Source organism: Siniperca chuatsi, linkage group LG5, assembly GCF_020085105.1.
Source record: "Siniperca chuatsi isolate FFG_IHB_CAS linkage group LG5, ASM2008510v1, whole genome shotgun sequence".
Classification (NCBI taxonomy): Eukaryota; Metazoa; Chordata; class Actinopteri; order Centrarchiformes; family Sinipercidae; genus Siniperca; species Siniperca chuatsi.
The window spans coordinates 25,711,228-25,727,091 of record NC_058046.1 but is presented as its reverse complement, the minus strand read 5'-3'; the positions used below and the strand labels follow the sequence as shown (position 1 = coordinate 25,727,091).

At 40.7% G+C, this 15,864-nt stretch overlaps 1 protein-coding gene across 4 annotated transcripts in view; it reads left to right on the top strand.

Annotated features, from left to right (window-relative positions):
• Positions 1 to 15,864, top strand: part of arl15a (ADP-ribosylation factor-like 15a) — a 103,731-nt gene that overhangs the window by 53,402 nt on the left and 34,465 nt on the right. The window lies entirely within an intron of this gene.

Here is a 15,864-nt window from a genome sequence, read left to right as displayed (position 1 = left end):
CCCATGGCTATGAAAAGTGGAAAGATATGAAATATCATCTCTCTGTTGTGGAAGGAGCCGGAGCTAGTACGGGACATGAAGCGGTACCAACTAGATATTATTGGATTCTTTGGAACTTAACTCCTGGACTGGATTCTCCTTTTACAGAGTTGCCCTGGGTGAGAGGCGCCATATGGGTATAGTGATACAAGCCCCCAACATGTCACTGAGGGAAAGACTGACTGCTGCTTGTGCTCACAGCACAGCATTTTGGGGGTATCCAGCTTTTTTGGAGTCTCTGGGTGGGTCTAAGTGAGGGCACCAACTGGGGACTCCAGGATAGTTTTGCGTGGGGGTGACGTAATTTGGAGCCAGAGTCTGCGTAGTAATGATCAGGGTTGGCGCCACAGTAGCGAAGTCCTGCCCATACACCCTGCTGACTCAATCGCAAACAGGGCTCAGCTGTCAATCTTGACGTGAAACCCCGTTTTTATAGCATCAAATATCTGATTAAAATTAAACTAATCAGAAAATTGAACACTTGAACATACATCAGCGTGATAAGAACTACCTAAAATGACAGAAACCATCTTTGGGAAAAAATTATTTTGCGTGTACTTTAATTCTTTAGTTTGGCCCATGTCCCATCCACTAACATGGAGGGGGTGGGGTTTATGACCTATACTGCAGCCAGCCACCAGGGGGCTTCACTTTTCGTGAGCTTTCATGTCGTCCATCATTATATACAGTCTATGGTAATGACGGAGAAGCCATGAGGCTGACTGGGTGGAATGGCCTTCCAAGTTGCATTTTGTGCTGTTGACACCTGATAGTGACTTGAATCAAGTGGTAGCAAAAGCGAAAGCCACTAAACCTAAATGTACAGTGAATGTGAACTGGGAATGTCCGGCTGAAGCCCCTTTGCACAAAGTCTCCAACTCTCACCTCTGGAAGACTTATTTTCACATCTCATTGGAGGTTGGGGACATGATATCCAGGTGTGCCATGTTCAAAGCCTCCAATGCTGATGTGTCTTCTAGTAGTTGTGGCCAGAAGGAAGGAAGCCTACCTGCTGATGGACACCACCGTTGAGGGAGGTTGTCAGGCTTGGTTCGCCCAGAGGAAGTATGAATCAGCAGGCAAGAATGTGGAAAACTTGAGTGTGGAGGGAGTTTGGGGAGTTCATCAAGATGGACTTTTGGTTTGCCTCAACAAGGTTCTGCCAAACCGTCCGATGATTCAGGAAGGAGGAGAAGGGACTTCTCAGCAGGGGAAGAGGACTGATGATCTCCACTGGGGATATTGGGTGGTGTGGGAGGAACACTTTAATAAACATCTGAATTCGACAGACATGCCCTCTGTCGAGGTAAGACTTATAAGCTTTGCATATCTTTTTGACAGATGTTACAGATAATCAGAAAGCCGCCCAGGGCAAGGTACCAGGGATGGAAGAGAGTCACTGAGATTCAAAAGGCTCTTAATGTTGCTTTCTTGATTCGCAACACCTCCTCAGTGTTGTGACACAGCGTGCTTCAGTTATTGGGGTATCACACCGCTCATCCTCCTAGGGAAATCTTGTGCCAAGGTGCTGGAAAGGAGGCTTCAACTGACTGTTGAACTGTAGATACAGTTGGATTAATGCAAATGTCATCAGTCATCAACAGTGGACCAGCTTTTTCCACTTCTAAGGATATTAGGGGTAGTGACTGAAAGAATGAGATGACAGATACAAGCGGCAGGAAAGCATTTCTCTTGCAGGGTCTTGGCTCACCGTCAGGGAGAAGATAAGGAGCTTGAACATCCGGAAGGAGCTTTGAGGAACCACTGCTCCTTCAATTGAAAGGAGCCAGTTAAGTTGGTTTGGTGATCTTAATGGGATGCCTGAACACCTCCATGTGGAGGTATTCTGGCACATCCAGCTTAGAGGAGACCCCATGGCAAACCCATGCTAAGGGGGATTTCATATTCGACCTGGCTTGGGGAAAGCCTCAGAATCTGGATGACATTCTGGGGAGAAAGATGTCCCCTGCCACTATGATCTGGATCTCTCTGTCACTAAAAAGTGTTAATTTGTTTATTGTCATCAGTTTTTGCTGTAGTACAGTACTACAGCAAAAACTACAGTACTTTTGCTTGTAATACTTCAAATTGCAAATTGTCTTTCAGAATGGTCTGTCCTTAAAATGCCCTAGTCCCAACAGTTTTGTCAGTCTTTTTGTAACTGAATACTTAAGAGCTACAGTATTATCAACAAACAATTATACCAGCAGTATAAACATGAATATTTAACATAAATATCTGACATAATTAATCATTGGGGATTCAGAATTTTAATTTTTTTTATGTAGCAGGACTTTCTAATCTCAGCTCACTTTTTGTAATACATTCATCTGTTTTCATATGGTTAGAGAACAAGCAGGGCATGTGCTTCCAAGACACTTGCTTTTATCCCTGCCGGTAAATAGTCCATGAAACAGCTTTTGGGCTCTGGAACACAGATTCCCCCATTCCTATTGAAGTTATAGGTTCTCTTGTTATTTGCTGTTTGGCATTACTGTAAATCTTCAAAGCTGAAAATATGATTTATGAATAGCATACCTCTACTTTCAGTAAGTTGGTTCATTTGACAATTAGGAGACTTGTTACAGATCCCAAATTATTTTGATTCCATATTTTATCCTTATTTGAGTGCCATGTAATTTCTTAAGGTCATTTCAGAGGGCACTGAGTTAAAATCTCACTCCATTCTCAGCCATATTTTTTGACTGCGTTGTCTTTAGGATGCAGACTCCATATTGTTCTGGGCAGGTTTTGCTTATCCTCTCTCTTTATTGACTGAGTAGGAAGCAGTGTAGTTCTGACTGAGCATCTTACCAGCACTGGCCAGTGCAGTACACCCGTGAGTACAGTTCTTTTGTTCTAGTCTTTTTTTTCTTCTTTTGTCTGGCATAGCAGTTTGCCACTTAACCAACAGACAGGCTGTAATAGTTAGAAGATAGTAGAAATGTCATGTAGTAGTCATGGAGTAGGTCATGTCACCACCTCCCCTCAGGACAAAATTAATCACTGCTTGTGGAGGCTGGGATAAAATACAGCACAACTAGGGTAGTCTGTACCATCTCTCTCTCTGTCTCTCTCTCTCTCTCTCTCTGTGTGTCTGTCTGTCTGCTAGCCGTGCTCTACCTCCCTCACAGAAGGAGCCTCTTAGAGTAGGATGTTATGGATAGCATTCCCTGTGCAATGCTCTCTCATGTTTCAAAAACCTGGAACCTCACTTTCCTGCACACTCACAAAATCACACACACACACACACACACACACAAATGTATACACACACATGCAACATCTGCAGAGGCCTATTTAATGTTTCTGAAGGATAACAAAGATGGATGCCTGGAGAGGGGACCATCTGCATTCCCTAGCCTAGACCACCGGTGTTGCTGCTCTTCAGCGATGTGAAATCTACAGTGGGAAATGATAGAGAGAAAAGTTCTATACCAGATTCTGCTGTGACCCAAACTGAATGCATCTGAGGAAAACCTATGACTCCACTGAATCAGTTTAACTTAGTTGAACTAATTAGTATGGACTGGTTGCACTTGAGCACAAGCCGCTATAGTCACGGAAACCCACTAATCTTATTGATATTTTAAATGGCAACTGCTTGCTATAAGCCTGACAACACTGGTCTCTTTGTTGGCCCTCATAACGTAGCCAATTAATCCAGTCTGTGAGCTGCCCACGCTTGCCCACCAGTCTTAGCGTGATGTGTCCTCTGCCATATTTGACCCATCATTGCATCAGCCTCTGGAAGTATTGACTTTTCTGAACTGTTTGCAAACACTGATGACACGTGAGACTGGCTTATGGGGACGGAGGGATGAGATGAATGTCGCCTAAAGGCCTTTTTTGCACCAAGTTGGCAGGGCCATTTCAGTTCATAATGAATGACTTGCATAAAGTCAGTGAGGAAGCTGATGTTATTACTGGTGCGGTTGTTGTCATACTGTCTACTTCTGGCAGCTAAATGTAATTGGGAATATGGGCATTTATGCGTTGTCCATGTTGCTATATTGTATTTAGTTGTCTGCACTGTCACACTCTTTCTGTTATACATGCACTTAGGTTGAACATACATTAAAATAAATCCATTCATGCAGATTGTAGTAATTTCTTATTTCCAGTTGCTAATATCAATTTCTTCTACAAACAAAAAGGGTAACATCCACATTCATACATCCTATTTTGTTGATTTATGACAAGCTGGCTGGTTTCTTGTCTTACCATAAGGCTTTGAAATCTTCTGTTAGACCATCGGTGGAATTAAATCCAATTAATCAAATATATCTGCCACCACTAATAATACACTTTTAAAGGGTCTCTAGGGTGCTGCACTTGGAGCACAAAACTCAGTTGTGGGTACAAAAGAGATACTCTTGTTTGGCATGGATTTCAAAGTGTGTGTATACTCACACACTGTAATACGTTTGAAATGACATCGTCATTATGAGTGTTACCGTGCCTGTGTGTGTATATTATCATCTGACTCATGGCTGTGTCACTGAAGGAGTTTAGTGTTCAATGACTCATGAGTAATCTAAAGTAAGATGAAACAAAATTTTAGTCCAAATATGAAAAGAAAAATCATTGACTCCACCTGTTCTCTTACACTGTGTTTCTTTGCCTCTATTCTGTATGTCAAACTCATGAACAAAGTAATAACCCCCAGTTGTTCTCATTAATGGCAGTCTAGCTTCAGGTAATATCGTGTGTCACACACACACAAAATAGGAAAAAAAGGTGGAAATAGTAAGCCCACTCAACCACTGGAGAGTGCAAGAGGGCAAACCCTCTATATGTTAACCAAACATTTGCTCAACATCCGCAGGGGTCTCTTCCTGGAGTTTATTTTCAGTTCTCCCCAGGTTCCCATGCTATTGCGTTTAGTTCACTTTAGAGGAGCTTTCACCTCTGTTATGGGACTTTGCATCTTAGAAACATATATGAAGAATAAAATAAGCTATAAGTCCTATGATAAATCATTATTTATACAGCATGCTGATGCAAATGAAAGACAGGTATAGACCCTCAAAGATCAAACAACTAACATTTTAACAGGTACTTATTCATGCAAAGTGGTGCTTAAAGGCACATAGGATGGCTCAGTTTAGCCCCAAATAGCTTTCGACAGAGTACTTGTAATGATGGTATGTCTACATTTCTGTACCACTGGTCACAGATAGCACCTTGTGGATAGAAGAGTAAAATTTCAAATTTCTAAGCTTTTTGTTACTACACTGCACATGCCTCTCCTGCATAATCCCCAAAATGGCAATACTAGCTTTATTTTATTAGTTCATTATGGCATATGTTTTCTTAGCATATGATCCCGTTGCAACAGGAATGACTGATGACTGTTAGCAGCCATCACATACCTCATTACTAAAATGTATATTTTCTTCCTAATTGTGAATTAAGATTTGCTTGTAATTGTAATTATTAACAAAACTGAAAGGGTCTTGCTAGTTGTGCCAGATAGTAAGGTATGTTCCTTAGTCCTCTAACTTGTGTATGGTTTGTCTTCAGGAAGTTTGGGAATATTTATATATTCACATTACTTATTGATAAAGGTTGTCAAAATGCTCTACTATAGAGCCCAGTTGCTTAATATTAAATGAAAGTTACACTGAAAGTACCAAGGTACAGGTGGCAAACTACTCTTAGCGCTGGCCTTGTTGGTCCAGTGTAAGTGCAGTGTGTCTGCTCAGCTGAGGATAAAAGCACAATTAAAGATATGCCACTTCCTGTTGCCAAGATTTTATCATCCTTAGCTGCAGGGGTTGTTGGAAGCATCACAGCAAGGCCTCAGAGTGAACCCTAGAAAGTGTCGGGTTATGTACAGTGTGTCCAGCTACACTTCTAAAAACACTTAGCACATACAGTATCACTCATTTATTTAGGTTATCTGGAGTATGTGCGCTTGTACTGTCAATTACCTCTGATTTAATTTTTGCATAGCTGCTTTAGCTGATTTTCCTTAAGGGTTAGGCGGGTATATTACATGAAATGTGTTTTTATATATATATATGAGATATTATGCTTAAGATGTTGTTGTGTTCTCAGTGTAGGCATATACAGTATAGTTACTATATTAAAAAGTTTAAAACATACAATGAAGCATAAGTGATGTTTTCTATTACCAGAAACCTGTTCTTAAGTCCAAGTTGGTTAACATAGTTGTCATGTATCATATGTGTCGTGTAATGTCATGTATTGTACTAAACAGTCATTTTCAGCTTGTCCTTGTTCCCACATCAATATTAGAAGTGGCTACATAAGTCATACAGCCTTGTCTGGACCCAAATAATCCCACATGTGCATGTATCCTTTAATGGTCTAGTATAAAACACCATATATACCCAGTATGTTATGTATCTTTTCATTATTTATTAGAATTTTCAGTAGCTTTTTCTTAAGTAAACATGTCCTCGTAAGGGTCAGTGCACATTGCTTAGAGATGTTTTGGGCCAGTAGAGCTACTTCACTAAAACTTCTGCTTCATAGAAGCTTTACACTGTTCATTAGGTCATCACCAGGTTAGGAGGGTAACAGTGTTTGTACTGTACATATGAGAGAAGGTCTTTTAATGTTACTTAACCATAATAAGTTTCAACTGTAATAAACTGTAAATTGAAGTGGTAGATGATAATTCTAGCAATATTACATTGTAAAGTGGAAACAATCCTCTCTTTATATTTTTGGCCTTTATATTCTGCAGATGTGAAGGCCAAGTCATCTAAAAGTGCATCAGAGAAATGTAGGTAATGAAAATAATTACATTTTTTTTTTACTTGTAATGTTTAAGATTACTGTAATCTGTAACACTTTGAAAATAACCTTTTCAACTAGAGTCATAACCTTTGATCCACCATAACAATTTGCTCCGGAAAACTCAGTCTGGTTACATCCTTGGTAATCCCTTTGAAATGTTTAAATGATTTAAGCATGTCTAAATGTTTATTAGACAGGTCACTCTAAATTAAAACAAGAAGTCATGCGTAAGGTTTTGTATATACCATATGTGATGCATGGATATAATGCTGCAGGTCTTGCCACATTGTTCCTTTCACACGGGACTATGGTTTCATGGGGACCCTATGACATTTGGAACGGTCTTCAACCTCTTTATTTTCCAGAGGCATATGTGGACAACATACATACACATGTTTAATATTTTTAGGGGCTGCTATATTGAACCCATGTAATAGCATCTCAGAAGAATCCCTACCAACAAACATTGGATTGCTTGAAGAAAAAAATAAAATGGCACCCAAAAAGAATAATTCACTTTTTACATGCAAACTTCTCAGCACCTTGCAAACCCAAACGTAATGGTATTTTGAGTGCACACTGAATCAGTATTGTTTGGGGGTTATCTTTATCGGACATGATTCAGGATGATAAACTGCAGTGGAATTTATTTAATTAAGTTAAAATTAAATCAAAATAAGGTTTTACAAGTAACAGATATAAAAATACAGTGATACATAGCTCTCTGATTGAGGTTTACAACTGTAATTGAAATAGAAAATTATCAGAATAGAATATACATATATTGACATTTAAAAAGGGAAAATTAAAGCTTTGTTGTTTAGGGCTTAATCTGCTCAACAAAGTGGCTATTGGAGTCCTTTGTAAAAATGGTACATTTTTCTAAACAGGAATAATTGAAGCACATTATATTAAACTTAGCTCTTTGTTTCATAATTTGTTTTGGTATTTCTGTCATCTCAGAAACCTCAAGCCTCAGTTGCCAGTGACATGCTTTGCAAAGCGCTCTTCTGCAAATTGTTACACAGCCCATATGAAATTTAAAAGGATGCTGTATGTAAATATGAAGGTACACATTCCCTTGGACAATCATTACATGGTGTATAATGTTACAGCCATGGATGGAAGTCTATAGAGAAAGCCATGTAGTGTGTCTGTCACTGAAGGTCTGTACGTGATCTAGATCGCAGAATTAGATTAGGCCCACAGATGAATGAAATTATGTATTGTTGCATAATTCATTGGAACAAACATGTATTGGATTTTGCAAACGTCCCACTGCAGACCTCTGAACTCCGAAAACCTCCAAAGACTGCAGCTGCATTGCAGGTTCTTGCTTCTTGTGAATGTTTGACAAGCACCACCCATGAAACGAGCCCAAATTTAGTTGGTCTGAATTCTATTGGCAGCTCTTCTGGCGATGACACTATACACAAATGACGTCTCCTTGTTGACCTTCTTCTCACAGCAACGACTCTGTTGACAGAACAAGGTGGTTCATTTCCTTAACACACACACACACACACACACACACACACACACACACACACACTTGCATTTGCTGGTGCTGTTTTCTGGGGTACTCCTTGTTTACTGTGTCACATTAGTGACTTAGGGTGTTTCTGGCACTGCTAGAGTGAGGGGTGAGAGAAGGTGGTGGTGGGGTAATACAGCTCAGTGGGCCTGTTAAGGCCTCACTGGGGCCCTCTGTGCTGGTGCAAGTGTTTTTCAGGAGCAGGGTGGGTCTGGAGGAGGTAGAAGGAAATGTGGGACAAAATTCCTTGTTGACATCAATCTCCTGCCGTTGGGGGGCCCAAGGAAGCTGGGGAGGAGTGGAGGGGAGCTCACCCTGTTGATATAACACCTCAACAAAGCAGGTCTGTTTGGATGGATGGGCCTAATGGACTGTGTCTACGAGGGGCTCTTGTTTTAGAAAATGCTGTCAGTGTTAGTGGGCAGAGGTAGAGGTCTTTTTTTTTTTTTGTTCTATTATCGCTTGTGTTATCTGAGGAAGAGATAGAAGACAGAATGAAACTGATAATACACTGCACGAGGAGTGCAAAAACAATGGAGCCCAGGAGTGAGTCAGAGAGGGGGAGAAAGAAAAGGGGGAGAACGGGGGGTTAAACTATTTTACGAGGAGACAGGAGAGAATACAGAAAAGACAGAGATGAAGAAAAATGCTGTAAACAGAGGAAAAAGGGGGGAGGCTGCAATATCTAACCTTGAGAACCATGATGACGGCTTGTCGCCAAAGTTGAAGACAGAGGCTTTGAAGCACTGTGGTCAAAGTCCCCAAATGACTGAACGGGAAAAGCCCCCCCCCGCCCCAGTCACTCATTCACACACACACACACACACACACTCAAACTCAAGTCAATCCGGTCCTGAACAGTCCCTTTATGCGTTAGTCCATTGTGAGGAAAAGAGTGCCTGGTATGAATTGGAGCACATCTGTTTTTAGTGTACCAGATCTAAATCTGATGTTGCTTATGCATTGTGACAAAGTTACACCGCACAGACAAGCAGCCACTCAAATGCGTCATGTGGGACATTTTATGTACCACACCAGTGAAAACAATAAATTGAATTACAGAAGGTTGGTGTTAATTATTAAATTGTGTCTTTAAGCATTGTTCCAGCTCTTGTCTCAACTTCCGGAAAATCAAGACAACTGTACCAAGAGGCAGAATGGAGATAGTGACAGATTTTAACCTCCTTACCAACCAGCATGCAAACAGTCATTAATCATCAATTTGCCATGTTTTGACAGAAACAGACAGGTAGACACACACGGGCACATTGACGCAGACATAGTTTGTTTCATATGTGCCATGTTTTCTGCCTTCAGCTGATCCTAGAAGGAATAATTTTCCTCTCAAAAAGAATATTTTCTCTTGGCTGCTGTTGACACAATCAAGCCATCCTCATTAGTTGTCAAGACCTTCTTCAGTAGGTCAAGGGAAAAGCCTCCTAGAGGTTCTACTGTAAACCACTGCTTGCCCACAAACTTTCCTTACCACAAGTTTTTAGAGCGTAAGTGTTAAACTGTAAATTAACATTATGCATGACATTTCTTTATAAAAGTACCTGCACTTGGTTCCTGGTTTACAGTTATAACTTGATATAATTGTTTAGGTACAGTTGGTGAAGGACTAGATGAGTTTTGGGTTATGCTAATGGAGCATAGAGTGAAAATACCACTCTTGAGTACTGCTTTCAACCAGGTGTTATGGCCTTTTACATTCATCTGCATCTATATTCTACGTTGTAACACTTACATACTGTGTAAGTATAAATGTGTCACTTACACACACACACTGAGAGGGAGTGATAGACAGTGAAAGAAAGCATTACACATATCCTGACATGCCATCTGATGAGTGGTGAGACTTTGCATCTGCACTGCATAGATGAAGTCACTGTTGGCCAGTTGCCTTGGATTTAACCCTTCATTTACATGTTCACATTTCATTCACATTTTCTAATTTATACTCATTCTGCATTCTAGTGCTCATCCTTTATTTTCCTCTCTGTGTCTTCATTCTGCACTTAAATTCTTCCCAAATTCTTCTCTAAAATTCTAAATCAATTAGAATCAAATATATTTGGATCTCTAGCATTTTAAAGGTCACTTTTTAGCTCCATAATATTGGAGTTGCAGAAAAGAGGGCATGCCAGTTTCTTGATTTAATGTTCACTTTCCCTCCTCTTTTCCCACAACTACAGTGTCAGAATACTATTACTACAGTTCCATTGATGCACTACAGACAGGAAGTTTCAAATCCCTGGCCTCTCTCACTTTATGCCCTCCCTTTTCTCCCCTTTTATTAGCATTCATTCATCTGCCCTTAAACCAAACTTGGCACACTTGGCTCCTTTTGCAACATCGTGGTGAAATACTGGCTATAAACTGTAACAGTTGCTTGACTCTGAGAACTTTCTGTCAGAAATGTATAGCCCTAGTAACAAATGGTACAACGCTGTACCTTGTTTTTGTAGCTTTTGTATACATAGCTTTATGTAATAGATGCACCCACAGGGTAATTCCTTTATGGTCTGTCAAACCTTGTGGCATTTATTCTTTGATCTTTTCCTGTGTCCTCCTGTCTCTTTCCTCACCTTTAAACTCCCAATAAGTTTGCTAGCTTTTACCTCTAAAAATGTTGAAGCTACTCCAGCATGTGAAAACCTGTAACTCATTGGAAGGTGTGTTTTCTGAAGGGAACAACCTCACCAACCCCTCAGCTGAGTGTGTTTCTCCACAACCTGTTCTGTTCTCCTGTGGTCCACAGGAATGTGGCTCACACAATGATGGAAAACCCACAACCAACAAATAGTTTCTCCCATGTCAAGAGGTCTCATTTGACATTGGTCAAATGTTTGACCAGTGTGCCCCTTTTTGGGTACACACAGTAGAAATCAGAAAGCACTTGCACAGCAGGGGAGATGAAATAGATCATTGTATGACATTGTATGTTTTGCCAAGTCTTATAATTAATGGACCCATTGTGTGAATGGTTGTACTTTTACATGTCTCGTTTTTTATTTTGCTTTAGTATCTACGCTTGTCTAATAATTTTACATCTCTAGTAAATAAAAAAATTAGTAATGGACATACGTTGTGATAACACATCATAAAATATAAGTATTTGATTTTGCGGACAGTATTTTATTAAATTGTTGGACCCTATCTTTTCACCAATGTCATTGGTAATTTTGTGAACAAAGGCTGACCAGAGTAAACTTGTATTTACTCTCACATTTCTGAGACCCAATTAATGGAGTTGTTCAGAGCAGTAATTGGTGGAACTGTCAGTGACAGCTATAGGTGAGGCCACTGCCAGAGATTAAGAGGGTGGTTCGGTCATGGTGTAGGGAAGTAGTTAGCCAGCCTTTTTGTCTCTATTATCAGGCTTCCTGAAATAAAGTGGGTGGAGTGGGGGCTGGGCCTGGCTCTCTGTTTGATCATTGATCTCCATGACCCCATTTGAAGGGTCTTAATCTCTCAGTTGACCTCCTCAAGGATTTTTTTGAGGAAAGGTGACAGGGTGGATGATGATTGGGAGCTAGCAAGAGAGTAAGGATGCTGTGGGGAAAGTGATGGGGGTGTTTTTCCACTTGAGTGGAAATACAGGGGTGTAATGAGCCTGGAAGGTGTGCGGATACACACGTGTGCACATGCACAAGAGTATGCAAATCTGAGATAGGGAACTTAGTAATAAGCTGATTTTATTTTTCTGGCTGCTTAACCACAGATACTCATACCTCAGTAAATTTCGCCATCAAAATTTACTTAGACCTGGCTCACCCACACTCAAGGAGGTGCAGGTTTTGTTGTCTAGCACAAACATGCCCTTTTTTGTACAGAGTTTTTGTTGTGCAATTCCTGGTATAGACTGATCTCCATCACATTTCTTAGGCTAATATGCCTCCTCCTACTTTTTCCCCCTTTCTCTTTCCTTCCTTTTAAAGCACTTTGAGCTGTACAAATAGTTGTAGTAGTATCATTATACTTGATAAAACAAAAAGGCACAAAAATATGTACCAGTGAAGACATTGATCTCCAGTTGGCATAAAGGTACCAGTGGTAACCCAACTTTCCTCTGAGGATGTTCTTCCCTCATGCAAATGTCTAGCTCTATCCCCAATGAAGATTTAAGGCTAACTTTCCTTCAGCCTTTGTGCATCAAGTCTCCAAGGCACTACTCTCCATGACAATAAGAGGATAACGCTGTCTCTGTCTTCAGGGCTCAAACTGAATGTTGTGACAAGACAACCAGACTGCACCCTTTTACATGCATCTGCACCACAGTTGAGCCGCTCCATACACTAAACCATTGGCATTGTCCATATGCTCATGATGGTGCTAAGAATTATCCATTATTATCCATCTTTTATAAATGTTAACAATGATGCTCCATTTCCTCTCTTCTTTTCAACAATCTAAAGCCTCTCAAAGCATAGTTTGACAAATAGATCCATATGTATTAATGCTGGGTATTTTTTCAAAATAGTTTTTGAGAGTTGTACTTAATTGGTCAATGAGAAGTCAAAAACAGTACATTGACTTTTCGGCAAGAAAACTTTTATATTTTGATGAGATAGTGGCCCCATTTACATTTGCCATTTGAAGTGTGTCTCGTATCTAGAAAAAAATCCAGATGAGATAATAGGCACTTGGCTTTACACTTAGTCACATATATATATTTCCTCAAGCGAAAACAGGAGTGACATGGGGAAGGGCATGTGGCACAGCCTTTAACTTTGTTTGAGACAATGATTATGCAAGTTACTGCGTATCATGGACCTGGCCTTATTGGGCCACAAGATTTTTTCATTATCTTGCATTGTTGTTGGATAGCAGGATCCAAAGACAGCTGAAAACAGTGAGTCAAATACAAATTTGTTGTAGCTGAGCAATTAGTACAGTGCATTTTGAATACACAATTTTTTCTCTACCAGACGTAGAAGTCACTGTTTGTGACTTATTTCTCAAGACGTCTTCGTAGTTTAAAATCACTTCAGTAGATTAACATCCAAAACAACCCATGGGTTGGAGCAACTGACTGATTCAGGTGGTCCATTTGATTTGATTACAGGGAATAACTCTCAAAGTTGTTTTGAAACAAGTTTTGTGCGTAATGACTTCTTGAGAAAAGATGGAATTTGCAGACTCCCTTTTTTGATTTTTTGTTTTGCTTACATAAATCACAGTTTTGCAATACAGTTAATTGAGGTCAATATGTTTTCCTTTCTTTGTAACTGCTCCCTCCCAGTGCAATTAACTGGGTGCAACAAACTGATGAGAAGGTGTTTTCGTGCACTCTTTATTTTGAGGCTTTCATGTGGATTGCAAACATTTACCTGTTTTGTGAAGGGAAGAAGCACCATGACAGGAAGAGCGAAGAGAAGAAGAGATGGGAATGTTTTTTCATTTGACTCTCTTTGGTATTCAGGCCAGATAATTAAGTCGCTCTTTTAACTTGTCTCTTCTTCAAGACCTCCAGATGCGCCCGAGTGTTTTCAGACAAGGTGTGTCGCTCTAACATGCCCATCCATCAGCAGCTGTGCGGATGTGCTCATTTATGCATGCATGCGCACACCAGTGGAAATCAAACTGTTGTGTTTTACATCAACAAACCTTTCTGCCATAATCTCCCTCCCTTGTTGTGTCACACTCCCACACACACCATGGTGTTATGTGGTCAATTCACTGCTCACCCTCAGGAATGCAGCTGCACTCCGACTACACCACACATAGATACACACATACACAGACGCTGTGGTCTCCCTCTCCTGTACTGTCGTCAGCTGGAAATAACTAACTTACACAAGATCCCTGGGAAGGAAACCATAAAGAATGGATTTGATGTGAAGAGGAAAACCACAGTGCTGGGTGAATTGTGATAATGACAGATGGAACACTTCCTGGCTTCTTGTGTTGAGGGGAGATACTGATCTCAAGCAGTGTTACCTAGATACTCAGTGTAGCCAGGCACAGAGATTACACTGACGAGGTTGAGGAAAAGCGAGAGGACCAATGAAACACAAAGCTGCAAATGAGAATGTCAGTGCCCCAGACCTGCCCTTCTGCTTATCTCTCTGCCCATTGTCTGGGGATCACCAATTGTATCTAGGCCACGGGTTTTGCCTGTGTTTTTTTACGTAGCTCTACTTGGTAAGTGTGCTAGAACACAGTCTTATCAAGCTGTTGCATTGATGGACAGCTCCAGGCCATTTTCATATATTTTAAGCGTGTTCGCTCATCTTAAGGCCCTGACACACCGGGCCTTCGGCCAATGTCGGTGAGCGTCTGTAGCTAGTTTTTGCGGTGTGTTCCGCACCGTTGGCACTCGTATGCCCTCGTCTACGGCTTTTCCGGCTGACTAAGCATGTTGAATCGGCGGCGGAGGCCGTCGGTGAGAGCAATCACTCTGGTTGGCTGTTCAGCTTAAGTGAATTTATTTGCTAGTTTGCCAAAAAGTGACACTAGAACACACCACACTGACTACAGTGAACGGCCAAGACACAGGCGACGTGAGGCAACACAACAGTCGGCTTTTGTCGCCACTAGTTCTTTGACGTCGGTTTGGTGTGTCAGGGCCTTTAAGAGAAACAGTAAGGTGGCATTTTTGCTCTTAGACCTGGGAGGCAGTGATCACCAAATATAGCTGGTAGTGGCTTGACTATTTACCTCTGTTAACCCTCCTCTATCAAAATATTTGATATATTTGAGTGTCACTCTGGTGTTGTATTAATGCAGTTTTGTTAAGTCACCAGGGTTGTCTTCAGCTGGTACAGGACCTGATCACAAATCTGAATAACATTGAGTGGTCTATCAGAGTTGTCACTGCATAATGCAGGTAGTAAGTCTATATGTGTTAGCTCCTCCAGTATACTGCTGTTGGTGTATTATTTTCCAAGCTGATTTCCCATGCATACTGTACATACATACAGTAGACAGACACACATTCACACATTGATATAACGATACTCTGCACTCTGTTTTAGCGGCTGCATTCCTTCATGGCACAACTACCTCCAGATGTTACCCTCCTATACTGTACCCATGTACAATTTTTTTTTCTGAAAAGGCAGGGAACCCTTGCTTGGGTTGGATTTCCCCTTATAAATCCACTTTTATTTGCCCATGTTTTTCATTTCTTCAAATGACTTTGAGGGAACCCCTCAACAGAGCATTCTGGATAAAACATTAAGGGAACCTGACCTCACAAACAAACTCTCTCCCTGTCCTAAAAAGACAGAAAAAAACAGGTCCATCACATATAGTGACTGTAATGACTGCATTGTTTTCTCATCATCTTAGACCACAGTCTGCTTGTGCCACAGTTTCACACTCTGTTTGTATCTTAGTTTTGAATCTCACCTTTTTGATGAACTAAAACCAATGTCAGGAAAGACAGTTTCTCTACTGCTGCATGGTGGACTTCAGCCAATGTACAAAAATAGTTTTTGTGTCTGTCTCTTTTTTGTGTCAATGGCCTGTGTATATGTATGTATGTATGTGTGTTTTATTCAAGAGTTACATCT